Raw genomic sequence first — 19,074 nt, 5'->3', positions numbered from 1 at the left:
TCTTACTTCCTAATTTTTCAGAATACAAGCCTGAAACTATTTCTAAAGATTGTTGACATCTAGTGGAAGGCATAGGAACTGCAATTTGAGTCCTAAGTCAATGGATACTGTAATGGCATTGAATAGAAAACTACAAAACCAAAAGAAAAACTACTTCCTGAATTGATTTTTCTCAGGTTTTCGCCTGCCAAATCAGTTCTGTTATACTCACAGACACTATTTTAACAGTTTTGGAAACTTTAGAGTGTTTTCTATCCAGATCTACCAGTTATGTGCATATCATATCTTCTGGGCCTGAGTAGCAGGCAGTTTAATTTGGGCATGCTTTTCATCCAAAATTCTGAATGCTGCCCCCTACCCTAGTTAAGAACAAATTCTTATTTACAATGACGGCCTACAAAAAGGCAAAAGGCCAGGGATTAAAATAAAAAAATTAAAACAATATAAATATAGGACAAAACACACATCACAACAAGAGAGACAACACGACATAAAGAGATACCTAAGACAACCTAGCAAGGCAGCAACACATGGCAACACAACATGGTAGCAGCACAAAACATGGTACAAACATTATTTGGCACAGACAACAGCACAAAAGGCAAAAGGGTAGAGACAATACATCACACAAAGCAGCCACAATGAGGTTTGAGAAGGAAGGGAAGACTACCACTCCCTGGAAAATATGTTGTATTCAATTAACTAGGTAGGCCAGACCCAGCTGCTATAGAGAGCATTAGTAATGGCACAAACTCCGCCATGGTTCGTTGGACAAATCCTATGGGAAAATTGTGTTTTTAGATCAACATTGAAAACAAGGTCTGTGGTAAACGCAGGCTTAAACCTTGTTTTTCACAGAATTTAAGAATTTGTAATTAAATTAAAAGCAAATGCTATAATGGTCATGTTAACTGACCTCAGGAAATGTATAATCTCCTAAAAGCCAATTTATGCTAGACCGAAAATGTGGTCAGAGCCATATGGATGGTGTGAAGCAGGCGAAGACCAGTACTAAACAGCATGCAATACTAACTATACAATGTGTTTTTTTTCTCCTGTTAATCACCAACATTCTAATGTACGTAAATGCAGTCCTGGATTAGGCTCAATCTGTGTCCGGGAAACTAGCCCCAAAAGAAAAGTAATTTCATCTCAATAACCAATATTGTATAAGTTTCTTTTGAGGTAGTGCAATAAGAGCAAACGCTGAATTACCTTGTAGTGGTCCGAGCTCTTCAGAGGGGCACAGGGCTGTCCTGTTCTTCAGAGGGCACAGAGCTATATTGTTCTTCAGAGGGCCATGGGGGGGGAGAGAGAGAATACAGTATTCGGCATGTATTAAAAAGTGATTGATGACGTATTTTATGTGTCACGTGGTTATGCCCATATATGTTCTGTCTGTCTGTCTGTCTGTCTGTCTGTCTGTCTGTCTGTCTGTCTGTCTGTCTGTCTGTCTCTGTCTCTGTCTCTGTCTCTGTCTCTGTCTCTGTGTCTGTCTGTCTGTCTGTCTGTCTGTCTGTCTGTCTGTCTGTCTGTCTGTCTGTCTGTCTGTCTGTCTGTCTGTCTGTCTGTCTGTCTGTCTGCCAGCCAACCAACCAACCACATCCGGGCGGCGAAGAGAATGAACCCTCGCCAGGCAAGGTGGGCCATGTTTTTCACCCGTTTTGATTTCACCCTTTCCTACAAACCAGGTTCCCAGAACGTTAAGGCAGACGCACTGTCCCGGCTGTATGATACAGAGGAGAGGTCCTCAGATCCCACTCCCATCATTCCAGCCTCTCGCCTGGTGGACGCGGACATCGAACGGGCGTCACGTTCAGAGCCCATTCCACCTGACTGTCCAGCTGGGCGTATGTACGTTCCGTTTGATGTCCGCGATCGTTTGATCTGTTGGGCTCATACGTCACCCTCCTCTGGTCATCCTGGTATCGGTCGGACGGTGCGCTGCCTTGCTGGGAAGTACTGGTGGCCCACTTTAGCTAAGGACGTGCGGGTTTATGTTTCCTCCTGTTCGGTATGTGCACAGTGCAAGGCACCTAGACATCTGCCCAGAGGGAAATTACAACCCCTTCCCGTTCCACAGCGACCGTGGTCACACCTATCGGTCGATTTTGTGACGGATCTTCCCCCGTCGCAGGGTAACACCACGATCCTGGTCGTTGTGGATCGGAGTCCTGCCGTCTCCTTCCTTTGCCCGGTCTCCCTACGGCTCTACAAACTGCGGAGGCTCTGTTCACCCACGTATTCCGGCACTACGGGGTGCCTGAGGATATAGTTTCTGATCGGGGTCCCCAATTTACGTCTAGAGTCTGGAGGGCGTTTATGGAACGCCTGGGGATCTCGGTCAGCCTTACCTCAGGTTTCCACCCCGAGAGCAACGGGCAGGTGGAAAGAGTCAACCAGGATGTGGGTAGGTTTCTGAGGTCCTATTGCCAGGACCGGCCGGGGGAGTGGGCAGCTTACATCCCCTGGGTGGAGATGGCCCAAAACTCCCTCCGCCACTCCTCTACCAACCTATCACCGTTTCAGTGTGTGCTAGGTTACCAGCCGGTCCTGGCACCATGGCATCAGAGCCAGATTGAGGCTCCTGCGGTGGATGAATGGTTTCGGCACTCAGAGGAGACTTGGAACGCTGCCCATGTGCGGTTACAACGGGCCATCAGGAGACAAAAGGCGAGTGCCGACCGCCACCGCAGTGAGGCCCCATCGGGTCTGGCTCTCGACCCGAAACCTACCACTTCATCTGCCCTGCCGGAAGCTGGGTCCGCGGTTTGTGGGGCCATTTAAAGTCCTGAGGAGACTGAACGAGGTTTGTTATAGGTTACAACTCCTCCCTGATTACCGTATTAATCCCTCGTTCCATGTGTCTCTCCTCAGGCCGGTGGTGGCTGGTCCGCTCCAGCAGTCTGAGGTCCCTCCGCCCCCTCTTGACATCGAGGGGGTCCCGGCGTATATCGTAAGGGCCATCATGGATTCTAGACGTCGGGCGAGGGGCTTTCAGTACCTCGTGGAGTGGGAGGGGTACGGTCCGGAGGAGAGATGCTGGGTACCGGTGGAGGATATTCTAGATCCGTCCATGTTACAAGAGTTTCACCGTCTCCACCCGGATCGCCCTGCACCTCGCCCTCCGGGTCGTCCCCGAGGCCGGTGTCGTCGCGCTGCTGGAGCCGCGCGTCAGGGGAGGGGTACTGTCACGACTTCCGCCGAAGTCGGCCCTTCTCCTTGTTCGGGTGGTGTTCGGCGGTCGACGTCACCGGCTTTCTAGTCACCATCGATCCATTTTTCACTTTCGTTTTGTTTTGTCTGTATTATACACACCTGGTTTCAATTCCCCCATCATGTTCCCTATTTAACCCTCTGGCTTTCATTTCTGTTTTGTCCGTGATTGTTTGTGCATTAGTGGTTGTGGTTTATACGTGTATGTATCTGATTATTTCCATTTGTGGAATTGTGCATTTATTTTGAGTAAAACACTGTGGTTTCGCTCAACACCTGTGTCCTGCGTTTGACTCCGAATATATATATAATATATATAATTATAACATGTTTAAAAGGTCTGTACTAAAGATTTAGAATTAAATAAAGGGTTTTAAAATTGTATCTTACCTTTAATGAATGGAATCTCTCTCTCTCTCTCTCTCTCTCTCTCTCTCTCTCTCTCTCTCTCTCTCTCTCTCTCTCTCTCTCTCTCTCTCTCTCTCTCTCTCTCTCTCTCTCTCTCTCTCTCTCTCTCTGTATCTGTCTGTCTCTCTCTCTCTCTCTCTCTCTCTCTCTCTCTGTATCTGTCTGTCTCGGTTTCTCAACACAAGAGAAAGGATTCTGGGAAAGATGGGCGTGTGTGTGTTTGAACCAATGTTTTTTTCTCATCAATTCAGCAGTAGGGGGCTATATGTACTGTATATAAGGATACCCAAACAACAGGTGTTTTTTCTCTGGGTGGGGATCAACAAAAAGTTTTACACCCCAGGAGAGCACCTCACAAATGTTTGAAAAACAGTTGTGAGGTGCTCTCCATGGGGTGGCTGTCGCAGTCAATCACGCCGTCCTCTTAAACATAGAAGATACCTATCCACACCGACCTATAAAAGTTAATTCATACAATGTCTCAGTTAGGACACAGTAGCGTGGCTGCTCTGAAAAGACATAGACGGTAAGAGGCTCCTGCAATCCTTTAAACATATGGAGAATTTTGAAGGTGAGTTGAAATTACAATCTAAAGAATGCCTTTTTTATATATCTAACTATGCATGTTAATATGTATATATTGTATATTATAAAAGTTATGTTTTTTAACAAGGTATATATATATATATATATATTGAATGAGAGGAGGGGTTATTGTTAAATGCTTTATTTATTTATGTATTTATTTGTTAAAAGAGAATGGACTAGGGGCCTACACAGGTATTTACCCCAAAATGTTGTGGATAAAATCATATATATCTGACTGCTAAACAGCAATCACTAACTCAGAGAGGCTGCTGTATACATTGAGACCCAATCGCGGTGCATGTCTGGACACTGTAACGAATGGATCACTAGTCACTTTAAACAATGCCCCTTTAAATAATGTCACTTTAATAATGGTTACATATCTTACATTAAGCATATCACATGTATATTGCATTTTATACCCTCTACTGGATCATGCCTTTGCAGCGATGCCGTCGTTCATCCATATATTTATATGTACATATTGTCATTCACCCTTTTTTTCGATTTGTGTGTGTATTAGGTGGTTGGTGGGGGCTTGTTAGATTAGTTGTTAGATGTGTGTGTAGTAGGTATTTGTCGGGAATTGTTAGATATTACATGTTAGATATTACTGCACTGTTGAAACTAGAAGCACAAGCATTTCGCTACATATGCATTAACATCTGCTAACTCTGTATGTGACAAATAAAACAAGATTAGAATTGTTCTGAAAAATGAAAAACATGCAAACCATAGCCTCTCTCTCTCTCTCTAATAAGGTTTCTTCAAATATTTAACAGTAGTTATATATATGGTTTTGCAGATATTTTAAAAGTGGATGACATCCAATTTTCAGGTAATTCATATTATTACTAAATGTTGTTTTTATGTCAATTGTATGTATTTTTTTAAGTAAACATGTATATATTTTGTATAAATGTATTTCTATATTAATTAAACGTCTATAGGATACCCTACATTTACCCAGCTGTTACCTGCAATAATTGATTTGGGTCATCAACCATCAGAAGTTATAGTTATAGAAGACGATGATTTTGAGGAACAACCGACCAACAGTGTATCTTTACTCGGTCCTACGCCCTGAAGATGATTTAGGTGTGAGTCAAAAAATAAAATGCGTAATAAGCTTTATACATTAAGCATTAAACAAATTGTGTACACTATTTTAAAAACTTAATCTTGTGTTTACAGCTGACAGCCCCCAGACAAGAATACCAGAGGCATTATGGGCTCTACCATTGAATGACTTTGAGGGTAATGAAAACGACAATATTCTACTGTTCTGTACGGCCGGCTTTGCCAAACTCAAAACAGCCCAAGAATCAAAGATTTAGCACACATATACACACCTCCAAGAAGCTCCAGCCCTTCAGTATATAATCCTGCGCCTACACCATATCCTAGTCCTGCACGGTTCCACAGAACAGCAGTTCAAATACACAGAACTGCATCACCTCTGCCCGGGAAGGCCGACTGGTCTGAATCGATTGGATTCAAGAGCATGCTCTCTATGGATATGGTATGAACAGTTTTTATTAGTTAGACATTTTTTGAAAGAATATGTTAAAACTATTTCAAATAATGTAATTTTTTTCAGACTCCAACGATACCTATACGAATCTTGCAGAGTCTATACATCAAGAGGACATCAAACGCATCATCAAGAATTCTTCAGAAAAACAGGCATCAAACAACCAAAGGTAATTTAACTAAAACCCAAGGCCTAACAGTGAGAAACAGAAACAGGGAGTTCGGTGATGTGTTAATATATTTGAAATGTACGGTTTAAAAAAACATTTTCTCTTTTAGTACTTTTATTGGTTATCTAATATAATGTATATTTTATTTCTAATACACTATTTTGTATGTATTTTTCTTTGACTCCTCCCAGGCCTATACAAACATAGAAGACCCAATACACCAAGAGGAAGAGGAGGAAGAGGATGCTGATGATATACAGAGTAAAACATCTAAACCGGTTGATACATTCAATTCTGTTAATGTCAAGGATGATTGATGTTGCTGATGAAGGGTTGAGCTATGATGAGGATGGCGTGTTGATGTATGATGCGGCTAAACAGCTTGATACAATCAATTCTGAGGTAGAGCCAATACTCATTGAAGATAGCATCAATGAGGACACTGATCCTGAAATAGAACTTCAAGATAGGTTTCTCACAGCCTTTTACAGGGCTCTAAAAGCCAGAGAGGTCAAGCTACACACACGTATGGTTGCTTTACTAAGACGTCAGTACAGCCAAGATCTATCCTTCTGGCATAAAACCATGCCACGCTTGTTAAGCATCGATCTGATTAAAAAACGCCCAAACAAACGATAAAAGCCATATGTAACATGGATACTTCTAGAATACCACCAGAACTGATCTCCGAAATTAACCAAATTAACGAGAGAGGTCCAACCCCCCCACATCAGCCCTCATCTCCTATAATCATTACACATGAACACCCATTACCACAGGTGAACTTATATCCTTAATTAACCAAGTGAATGAGAGCACACCGTCTTCAGCCCCCAACACACACACACCTCCTATAACTCCTATACATGATGACGATGAGCAACCACATGATGATTTTGAGGAATTTGAAAATAGTGTAATAAATCAGAGGGGGGACGGTATTGATAGAAGTGTCCGTGTTGTGTACCTCAATAAATGTAACAATACAGCGATTCGTCAGTTTTTTTTAATTCACATGTATCAATCAGAGCCATGATTATGCAGTTTTTCATGTGATGATTTTGGATACTCTAGGAGAACTTTTAGATATGGCTACAGATTTTGCCGAACCTCGTGATGTCTAACAGCTTGAAATATGTGGCGATAGTATGCAAAACACAGTATCTCTTGTTTTACCCAACGGCGAAGCAGATCTTGAACAATTTATAGCCCTGCTGTCTTGTTCAATCTAATTTATCCATCATAGCTGATAGGACCTTAGAACTTGTTGTACAAATAGTCTGCCAACCCCCTAGGCGGAGGGGGTCAAAGAAGGAAAATTGATAGTCTCATGCAATCCGAAATCATTTTTAAAAAGCAGGCCTATCTCATAAACGTTAACAATCCTGGTAATCAGTTATGCTTTGCAATAGGCCTATCACATTTACTCAACCTTGGATGTACTGATCTAGAAGCTTTACAAAAGGCTAGTGAGCTCCAAAAGGCTGTAGGTCTAGGTATACAGGAGGATGTGGCTTTCTCTGACATAGTAAAATTAGAACATTTGCTGAACATCGAGATTGTGGTTTTGTACCATATTAGAGCTAATTCAGCTCTCATGAAATTCCAGAACAACCCTCAATCTCATCCTCATATTCTGTACTTTTATGTGAAAAACAACTATTTTTATGGTATTACCAACATCAGAGCTTTCTTAGGAGCACAATATGTGTGTCCATCATGTCATTCAGGCTACAGCCAACAGGGGGGCACTCTTGTCGTTATAACTGTTCAGTGTGTCAAGATGAAAAATGTCCGATGCAGCCCTTACGCCTAACACCCTGTGAGGATTGTCATCATACATGTCGTTCTGCCTACTGTTACGAAAAACACAACATTGAAACATGGCAAGGCATGTAAATCTGTAAACAGTTGTGACATTAACAAGAAATGTCCAAAATGCCATTGCAATTACAACCTTTAAATAGACAACCCCCAAACTCATGTATGTGGTATTATACGCTGCCCAATCTGTAAAGGGCTTCGAAAAGCAGAGACACTGAAGTGATTCAAGAAGTGGAACATGAGTTCTATTTTCAGCCTTTGGCTGAAGATGAACATTAAGAGAAATATATGTTTTATGACTTTGAGAGTAATCAGGAATCAGGGATTAATTTGCCTATTTTTGTATCTACCATGACTTTCAAGGGTGAAAAGTGGTCGGGGCAGAGGGACCCAATTGTGCACTACTCTTTCACTACTCTTTCTATGATTCCTATCTTCTTTTGAACCCCTGGATACAACAAGGCGTTGCACCCAGGGTCATAGTCCAAGGTAGTAAAATATTGTGTTTTGTAGACCCCGCCTTCAACCAGAGATACATTGACAGTTTAAGTTTCTTACTCCATGACCCCTGGAGTTGTACAACTATTGCATCGGCATGCATGAAAACCTATCGCACACACTTTTTACCTCCAGTATCTGTAGCTATTCCATCGCCTGACAACTACCGCCGACAATTCAAGTCATACTCTAAGCGGCTCCATTCAATGGTTGGAGTACTTATCCCAGGCTAAAAACATTTTTATTCAACATAAAAAAAGGGTAAAAAAGATTGGACCCTACCATGTAGATGGTTACACACATTTTGACGCTGTTGAGACAGTGTATGAGTACAACGGTTGTTTCTTCCACGGTTGTAAATCTTGCTTTGTGCCCCAGGCCATGTGTGTCTTAACCCAAAAGAATTTTGGGGATATGTACCAGGAGTTCCAAGACAAATTGGAATCTTTACAGGCTGCTTATGGGGTGAGCGTTACGGTTATCTGGGAACCTGAGTGGACAGAACTCAAAAAGTCTGATCCTCATGTTTGAGCTTTCCTTTCCACCTTTGACATACCCGAACCCCTGGAACCCCACCAGGCCTTGTATGGAGGTCATACCAATGCTTTGACATTACGGTATATAGCGCAACCTGATGAGAAAATTGGATATGTAGATTTTACATCCCTTTATCCTCATGTAGTGAGTTCCTCTTGTTATCCCATGGGTCATCCTGAAATTATTCACCATGACTTTGACTTCCCACAAAACTATTTTGGTCTGATAAAAGCAACTGTTTACCCTCCCCGGGGCTTGTTTCTGCCACTGTTGCCTTACAAGGGACCTCAAGGAAAACGTTTCTTTCCCCTTTGTCGCACCTGCAGTGAAAACAACAACCAGGAAAAACCTTGTGATCATTCAGACCCATACACCCATAAACTGGTCCGAGCCCTGACCGGTGTATGCGCCACTGTTGAATTCTCTAAGGCTATAGAGAAGGGGTACCGTGTGGCCAAAATCTTTGAAGTGTGGAACTTTTCCAGGAAATCAGACACTCTTTTTAAAGAGTACATCAAGACCTTCTTGAGATGCAAGCAAATGGCTTCAGGGTATCCTGCCCCAGTCACAGATCAAGAGAGCAAAGACAGTTCATTTCAGGACCATCATGAAAAAGAAGGCATACGTCTTGACCCTGACAGAATAGAGGTCAACAAAACCAAAAGAAATCTGTTGAAAATGTATTTAAATTCGCTTTGGGGAAATTATCCCAGAGAAGTAATATGTTAACAATGTCGATTATTAAAGATCCCGAAGAATTTATGGAATTCGTTTTTTCAGACCAATATGAAATTTCACATTTTTCATTCTTGAGTCAAAACATTGCCCTGGTGCAATGGAGACGTAACAAGAAGTGGGTTCTACCCCCGGGTAATGTAAACGTGTTTCTTGCAGCATTTACCAAGGCCTATGGTCGACTTGAACTATACACCCTCGTCGAGCAGCTGCAGAGGAGGGTTCTTTACCATGACACAGACACTGTGGTCTATGTAAGAAAACCTGGTGATTGGAACCCCCCTCTTAGCAACTATCTGGGTGGGTTAACGAGTGAACTCGAAGATGGTGACCATATCATAGAGTGGTTATCCTGTGGCCCCCAAATCTATGCTTTTAGTACTAAAGACAATCATGTGGTGTTGAAAGCCAAAGGCGGGACTCAAAATTATGAAAATGCCTCCCGTGTAAACTTGGAATCAATCAGACACTTAGTCGAGGGGTTCATAAATGACCAGAATAGTGAATTAGAAATGTTTAACTCCTACAAAAAGATTGTTAGGGATAAAAGGGGTTCCATCTATGTAATGCCCCACTTACTAAAATATTCCTGGTAGTCTATGACAAGAGATTGCTTGTACCTGACGGGACCACCTTGCCCTTTGGTTACTGATTTATGTTACAAGTCCTGTGTGTCTTAACCCTTAAGATATAATGGCTGCTGTAGAAGGTTTTGATCCCAGGTTGCAACTACCATTTTCGGCCTTAATCGCAGGCCCATCCAATAGCGGTAAAACTTGTTTTGTAAAAAGTATTTGAGAGAATTCTGAACATGTATTATCTCAGAAACCTGACAATATTGTGTGGTGTTATTCATGTTATCAACCTTTGTTTGATGAGTTGTTGAAGAAAATAAAAATCAAGTTTGTTGAAGGAATACCCGCATCCCTGTCTGATGATGAACTTTTACCTCCTTATAAAACCAATCTGCTGGTTTTGGATGATATGCTTTTTGCCGGAGTGAACATCCTGAAATAGCACGAGCTTTTACTCAATATACTCATCATCAAAACATGTCCGTGTTTTACTTGGTACAAAATGTGTTTCACCAAGGTAAAAAAAAAAGCCGTAACATTAGTTTGAACGCCAATTACTTGGTTTTGTTCAAAAACCCTAGAGACAAACTACAAATAAACATTCTAGCTCAGCAGATGTGCCCTGGAAGGAAATCCTACTTTATGGAAAGGTATGAGGACGCTACCAAAGCACCATTTCCTTATTTAATTGTGGATTTAAAATCAAATACTCCAGAACACCTGAGGCTCCGAGCAGGATTGTTTCCGTGGGATTGGCCGAGTTTACATTCTGAAAAAATTTAAATATGTCTCTGTGTTTAAAAAGAAACCTACTGCTCTTGAGATCCCTAGTTGGGGCTACCCCTAAAGAACGCAAGGCCATCTTGGGTCATTGTTCTTCAGATCTCATATTATCACTATGTGAGATTGCTTTGAATCATCTCAAAGGCCGCATTCCACTCACCGTGACCCAATTTAAAAAATGAAAGAGACAAAAGACTGCGATCAAACTCTTTTCCAATAAAAGAGTCAGTCTTCAAAAGAAAAGACAGTCTGGGGGTTTTCTTCTACCTTTACTAAGTATAGCCGTGCCCTTCATCACCAGCCTTATTGCTGCTAACGTGGGGGTTGAACACAGAGTGTGATGGCCAATAAAATGTACTTAGTGCCTCAACAAGAGTTGGATAGACTTAAACAGCAATTCCAAGATCCTGAAAATATCAGATAAACAGCGGGAAATTATTTGGATATGGCCATGAAGGAAATTTTGAACAGAAAATATTTGAATCCCTATGATAAGGTCCAAAAATACACAAACCTCTTGCAAAGGTATTTGGCACTTCGTTAAACAAGATGAGAGAGAGACCAACCATTTATCGCTTTCCCTACCGGAACCCTTAAATTAAAGGATGAAGAGCATAGAGAGAGCCATGTAGAGAGAGTAATGCCTGGACCAGAGATCTTACCGGTTGAAGATAAAATGCATGTGTCGTGACGTTGTATTAGTTAATGTGGCGACTGTTGCTCATCGAATGATTACAAGTTTCTAATTACGTGATTAACTGAATCAAGCAATTATTAACTCATTAACCTGGGGCACCATGGGAAAACTAGTTTTTATTGAGTTTCTATTTCCCAAATTAACTCAAAGAATATCAGAATATCGATTTTACCACAGCCGCTAATTAACCAGTTGCCTCTAACAGTCCCGTTCTGAACGTCGTATAGCCCGGGATTCTGCACGGACCCGGGTCTCACTAATGAATTCGCACCACACCAATCTTAGTTGAATGTTTATTTACTAAAAAGCTAAAATGATAAAAGATACACATACACAAAAACACATTCTAGGCTATTGATTAGAACTTAGTATAACGGGCCAACACACTAGGGCGCGTGTTACCCAAAATGGGGATTTAAAAGAGAGAGAAAAAGAGAAAGTACACAAGAGGAATATACATTTGGGTGAAATTGTCAGCTATGCTCATTCTAACCCTAGCCTTGCCCCAAACTGCCGCTGTTATGAGTCAGAATATAATGATGTAATTACTTTTGGAGGTTCTCCGTGGATTTTCCCGCGTGGACCGTTCAAGCTGCTCAATGACGCACTTCTCCTGCGCACCTCTCTAGGTGTGCTCACGATGTCCGTGTCCTTTGGCTTTACTGGCCTGTTCCTTTGTCCTCGCTCTGGAAGGGGTCTTCGGAGGACAGATAGCTCTGTAGCTCAGAGCTCACAGCGTAAAGATGAAAGAGTGTAGATACCACGATTCGATGGGGAGTGGAGGCTAGGTGGTTCGGCTTGTATTCACCCGCTTAGACACCGCTACTCATCTGTAGCTTGGGTAGAAAAAGATTTCTTTGTCTTCAACTTGTTGCGTTTTGGATTCGTTGACCTTTTAGACCTTTGGCTGCAGCTCGGGTCACTTAGTCTACCCTGTTAATTCTGCACTCACAGGTTTTATACCCTCGGGTCAGAAGTGGGCGTAACCGCCTTCAGGGCAATTCTCTGGGCGTACCAAGTTTGAGGGGCAAGGTATAGATTTTACTCAAATCCAATTTTAGACAACTAACTTCACATTTCATCTCTACCGAAACATTCTCTTTGATTTGGACATATTCCACACAACGTACAATGTATAAACATCAAGCATATACGAGGAAAACTCTTAATGTTACAATGTTTTCATAATAACGTAATCTATTAACCTTTAATCACAAAACAAAAATGACATACATTTTCATATTCCATCTATCGTCATGACCACCATTGTAGTTGACGGAAACCATTGTTCCAAAGTCCCTTTATTGCATGTTTAAAGTTCTGAGACTGGTTCTCCATAGTGAGAGGGAATGTTTTCTGTGGCCTCAGAATTACCATGGGTGTGAGGGGTCATAAAACCCCCACATCTTCAGAACCCTAGATCTCTCCTCATCTGTTGGGGTTGAGAGATAATCTGTAGGGTTGTGGTCTCCTGTAACCTGACCTGATCAGGACAGTCATGACACATGTTGAAGATAATGTTATGCATGACATGTTGACACATGTTCCAGCACATAACAGGAAAAATGTTAGATACATTATGAACAAAATAAAAGACTCAAAGGGGGCCGCTACTTGGAATGACAAAGGAGAGTTTATCTTTCAGGGGGATGTTGTCAGTGGTTCTCATATGATGGACTTGCTTAAAAGTACCACAGCAACCCACAAGATTGCTGATGACAGAAGACCTCCTCGGTGGCGTCAGTTTCTTAAAGCCCTGGCAGTCCTCAACATTCCACTCTCAGGTGTACCAAACTATAAGCTTCGCCAACAGATTTAAACTTTAAAACAAAACACTTCAAAGAGCTACAGCACTCCTAAAAATGTTCTTGGAACCCCTCCCCCTTTTGAAAGGGCCAATAATAACTCATTTATGGATGAGTCCTCACCCCTGAATGCCTCTGGACCTTTTCCTAATCCTGATCTCTCAGGGTGGTTAGCCTTTTGAATGACTTTTGATTAAATTCAATAAAAAAAAAGTTTTTTAATTATACAATTTAACATTTGTGACATTTAAACATTTAATGTGAACATACACCTTGATTATAGAGTATTAAAGGACACATACTTAAACACCTTTGATATTTTCTAACAAAACAATCTACGGTGCTCTCATTACTTCTTAAATCATCATTATAAAGAGACATAACATCTTCAAAAGAAACTCCACAGGCTCTTTGGCATAGGTAGAATACACCACATGTAGTAGAAAGGTTATATTGTACTTGTTTGATGCTGTAGTAGTTCTTTGATCCATTTTTGTTCAAAAACTGTTTAATAGATGGGGGAAATGTGAAAATCCGGGGGAAAGCCGTAGGAATCCAAAAGTTGAGATTTGTCTACCTCCTTCTTCATCTTCTAATGTCACACACCTCTCTTATCATCACTCAGTGCCTGGGCTTACCTCCGCTGTACCCGCACCCCACCATACCCCTGTCTGCACATTATGCCCTGAATCTATTCTACGACTGTCACGTTCCTGACCTTATTTCCCTTGTTTTGTATTTATTTAGTATGGTCAGGGCGTGAGTTGGGGTGGGCAGTCTATGTTCTTTTTTTCTATGTTTAGGTTTGTTCGTTTGGCCTAATATGGTTCTCAATCAGAAACAGGTGTTTGTCATTGTCTCTGATTGGGAGCCATATTAAGGTAGGCTGTTTTCACTGGTTGTTTGTGGGTGATTGTTGCTGTGTCTTGTGTTTGTTCGCCACACGGTACTGTTTTGTTCGTTTGTTCCTGTTCATGTTTTATATGTTCTCAAGTTCAGGTCTGTTCACGTCGTTTATTGTTTTGTAGTTTGTTCAAGTGTTTTTCGTCTTCGTTTAATAAACGATAGTATGTATTCAAACCACGCTGCGCTTTGGTTCTATCCTTGCTCCTCCTCAGACGAGGAGGAAGACGAACGTGACAACGATGCCCAGAAATCTGCTCCTTTTATTCTTTGTCCCCAACGCTCTAGGCAACCAGTTTTGATAGCCTTTAGCCGTACCCTCATCCTACACCTCCTCTGTTCCTCGGGTGATGTGGAGGTAAACCCAGGCCCTGCGTGTCCCCAGGCACCCTCATTTGTTGACTTCTGTGATCGAAAAAGCCTTGGTTTCATGCATGTCAACATCAACATACAACAGAAGCCTCCTCCCTAAGTTTGTTTTACTCACTGCTTTAGCACACTCCGACAACCCTGATGTCCTGGCCATGTCTGAATCCTGGCTTAGGAAGGCCACCAACAATTCTGAGATTTCCATACCCAACTACAACATTTTCCATCAAGATAGAACTGCCAAAGGGGGAGGAGTTGCAATCTACTGCAGAGATAGCCTGCAAAGTTCCTTCATACTTTCCAGGTCTATACCGAAACAGTTTGAACTTCTAATTTAAAAAACTTACCTCTCCAGAAATAAGTCTCTCACTGTTGCCGCCTGCTATCGACCTCCCTCCGCTCCCAGCTGTGCCCTGGACACCATTTGTGAATTGATCGCCCCCCCCCATCTAGCTTCAGAGTTCGTTCTGTTAGGTGACCTAAACTGGGATATGCTTAACACTCAGGCAGTCCTAAAATTTAAGCTAGATGTCCTCAATCTCACACAAATCATCAAGGAGCCCACCAGGTACAACCCTAAATCTGTAAACATGGGCACCCTCATAGACATTATCCTGACCAACTTGCCCTCCAAATACACCTCTGCTGTTTTCAATCAGGATCTCAGCGATCACTGCCTCATTGCCTGTATCGGCTATGGGTCTGCGGTCAAACAACCACCCCTCATCACTGTCAAACGCTCCCTAAAAAATTTCTGCGAGCAGGCCATTCTAATCGACCTGGCCCGGGTATCTTGGAAGGATATTGACCTCATCCTGTCAGTCGAGGATGCCTGGTCATTCTTTAAAAGTAATTTCCTCACCATCTTAGATAAGCATGCCCCGTTCAAAAAATGCAGAACTAAGAACAGATATAGCCCTTGGTTCACTCCAGACCTGACTGCCCTTGACCAGCACAAAAACATCCTGTGGCAGACTGCAATAGCATCGAATAGTCCCCGCGATATGTAACTGTTCATAGAAGTCAGGAACCAATACAGTCAGTCAGGAAAGCAAAGGCTAGCTTTTTCAAGCAGAAATTCACATCCTGTAGCTCTAACTCTAAAAAGTTTTGGGACACTGTAAAGTCCATGGAGAACAAGAGCACCTCCTCCCAGCTGCCCACTGCACTGAGGCTAGGTAACACGGTCACCACTGATAAATCCATGATAATCGAAAATTTTAATAAGCATTTCTCAACGGCTGGCCATGCCTTCCTCCTGGCTACTCCAACCCCGACCAACAGCTCCGCCCCCCCCCCCCCGCAGCTACTCGCCCAAGCCTCCCCAGCTTCTCCTTTACCCAAATCCAGACAGCAGATGTTCTGAAAGAGCTGCAAAACCTGGACCCGTACAAATCAGCTGGGCTAGACAATCTGCACTCTCTCTTTCTAAAACTATCCGCCGCCATTGTTGCAACCCCTATTACCAGCCTGTTCAACCTCTCTTTCGTATCGTCCGAGATCCCTAAAGATTGGAAAGCTGCCGCGGTCATCCCTCTCTTCAAAGGGGGTGACACCCTAGACCCAAACTGTTACAGACCTACAGTGGGGAGAACAAGTATTTGATACACTGCCAATTTTGCAGGTTTTCCTACTTACAAAGCATGTAGAGGTCTGTAATTTTTATCATAGGTACACTTCAACTGTGAGAGACGGAATCTAAAACAAAAATCCAGATAATCACATTGTATGATTTTTAAGTAATTAATTTGCATTTTATTGTCTCTTTGAGGAACACCAGTTCAAAGAACACCAGTCCAAAGTGGTTGAAGAAGAAGTACTTGGGTGGGTCATATAAACAAGGATGTTGTCACTGGCTGGGGTGGTTGAAGAAGAAGTACTTTGGGTGGGTCATATAAACAAGGATGTTGTCACTGGCTGGGGTGATTGATCTCACAACCAGGGAGTTTTTCTCTTATATACTTTCCAATCACCACATCTAAAAGTGTGGCTACAGAGGCCTTGATGGTGTTCACAAAAATAGTACTGACCATCCCATCAAACACATCCTCATGATGTGTACATGTAGAGGGTGTCGGGGGCATGCCTGTGGGGAGTAGAAAGGAGGGCTGTGAGGCATAGAGTCCTTAGGGTCTGGTACCCATGACGTATTGGAGTCGTCATATGGTATATGAATTTCCAAGGTATATTGTTGAACCATTCCTTTGGTATCGGGGCGTGGTTAACATAACAGCCCCGTACTTAGTTTTCTTCAGGGGATGACCCTTCTGGGGGTTCCTTTGAATCAACATTCTTAGGATTCATACGTATAATGCACCTCCTTTGTTTAACAATACACTGCCGGCATTGGCTGGGCCAACTTGTCCTCCAAGAGAGCATCCACTAACTCTAACATTTTCAATTCCAATATATCCCAACTATTTAAAAGGAATAAGCATACGCAGCCTAAAATCCCAGGTCAGTCCACCATCACGGATGTTACCGTTGTGGATTTTCTCATTGCTGATATAGAACTCCACGCACCCACATGGAAGTCCGTTATTTTTTTGTATTTTCACCCTATGAAATATTATTCTTGAGGAATCAGGGGCACCTTCCCAATGGGCCTCGTAGCCCGTGAACAAGCTATACCCCTTGTGAAAACTTTCAGTTCAGGACGAACCACCTTGCGAAACACATGCCAGTCTTCAAGCCTGTAGTCCACTCCTATGGTCTGGTCTGTATATTCTTCTCCTTCGACTATGGTATAGATTTTCACTCTACAGGCCGGGTAATCAAACATATACCCGCATAGTTGTCCATTAGACATTAACACTTGATCCCTCAGCACAGTTGCGGGCGGTATTTGGGTTCTATACAAATTTAGAAAACGCTTTTTTGGCGCATTGTATATTGATGCTTTATACTCATCCCTTTCTCTGTTTAAACCCGGGGTCCTGCTTCCAATGTTAAGGTCGTTACGGGCGTGTCAGTAATAAAATGTCTTTCTTCTTTAGAGTCTTCCGTGGTTTAGCTCTCGAGGTTTTTTGGCGCTCGTTGTGTTCACAGATCTTACTTATACTCCGGCTGACCTACCCCGGAAATTACTGTTTCATATACAAGATCCCGAAACAGCAGAGCCATAAATTCACTACAACATTGCCCTACTCTTTCAAATGTTCAAACACATTCCACAGTTCAACAAGGTCACTACACATCAATCACCATGACAGCTTTAGTTCAAACACATGCTTTACTTCAAAGGAACAGCTGCACTATCAGGTTACATAAACACTCACTCGATAGTGTGAGAACATCCGGAAAGGATGTACATATATGGGCATAACCACGTGACACATAACATACGTCATCAATCACTTTTTGACACATGCCGAATACTGTATTCTCTCTGGGGACCATGGGGGGAATTACTGTTAAAAAAACAAAATAAAAAATAAATATCAATGCAATACAAAATTGGTTAAACTAATGTAAACGTTATGATAATGGAGAAAGATGAAGTCCATTCTTCTCATAGTCTGCTTGGCAAACTGGTCAATGGCCTTCTCACACCATTGAGAATTTTTCTGCAGTGATTTAAGAATTCTCCTCTATGGATAGGATTGCAAGGTTCCTCAGACTCTCTTGTCCCATAGTGTTCCGAGAGTAGCTCTTCAGCCTCTTGAGGCAGGAGAAGCTTAGCTCCACCACAGCTGATGTTGCCCTATAGTAGCAACTAGCCTGTACAGCTCAGGCATCGCTTCAAGTCCACTGCTCTTATAGTACAGGATTGTGTCACACAGCTTTGCAATGTTCCCTTGAATCTCCTCGTCACAGTAAACTACTTGCAGCGCTGTTTTCAGTGTTTCGTGATAAAAAAAATGGCCATATGTCTGCAATAGGTTTGTCAGAGCATCATCTGGGAATTTTCTACCATCAAACAACTCTGAGAATCGCATGCTGTCCAGGCTTTTGTACCTCTGTGCTATCTGAGACTTGATATTATAATGAATTGAGTCATACAGTGCCTTGTAGGTGTGCGTTACATCCTGTGTGCCCTACCGACACTTCCTCCTGTGCATGATCTCTGGATTCTCTGTCATGCTTGCTGCCTTCTCATTTATGGCACTAAATGCTACATCAGACTTGTGCTCCTCCATTCTGCTTGTCAGATTCGCTATGCTTCTCTTACAGTAGGCTACATCCATGGCTTTCTGCTGCACTATGCCAAACAAAACATCTGTGTGAGCAAATATCTCCTCAAATGTTAGAAGTATAAAAAAATAAAAAATAATCTTCCAGCTTTGCCTTGAACCCATCTGCACATGACACAGTATCATCGTCCATGGTAGGGTGCTCTATGATAGGTGAATGGGTCCCTCAGTTGCTCATAGTTTTTCAACACAGTGTTGACAATTCTAGAAGTGAAATTCCAATGTGTTGATGTGTTTTTC

The sequence above is a fragment of the Salvelinus namaycush genome, chromosome 26 (assembly GCF_016432855.1).
Source record: "Salvelinus namaycush isolate Seneca chromosome 26, SaNama_1.0, whole genome shotgun sequence".
In the NCBI taxonomy this organism is placed as follows: Eukaryota; Metazoa; Chordata; class Actinopteri; order Salmoniformes; family Salmonidae; genus Salvelinus; species Salvelinus namaycush.
The sequence above is the reverse complement of the archived record's forward strand: the minus strand, read 5'-3'. Positions refer to the sequence as shown.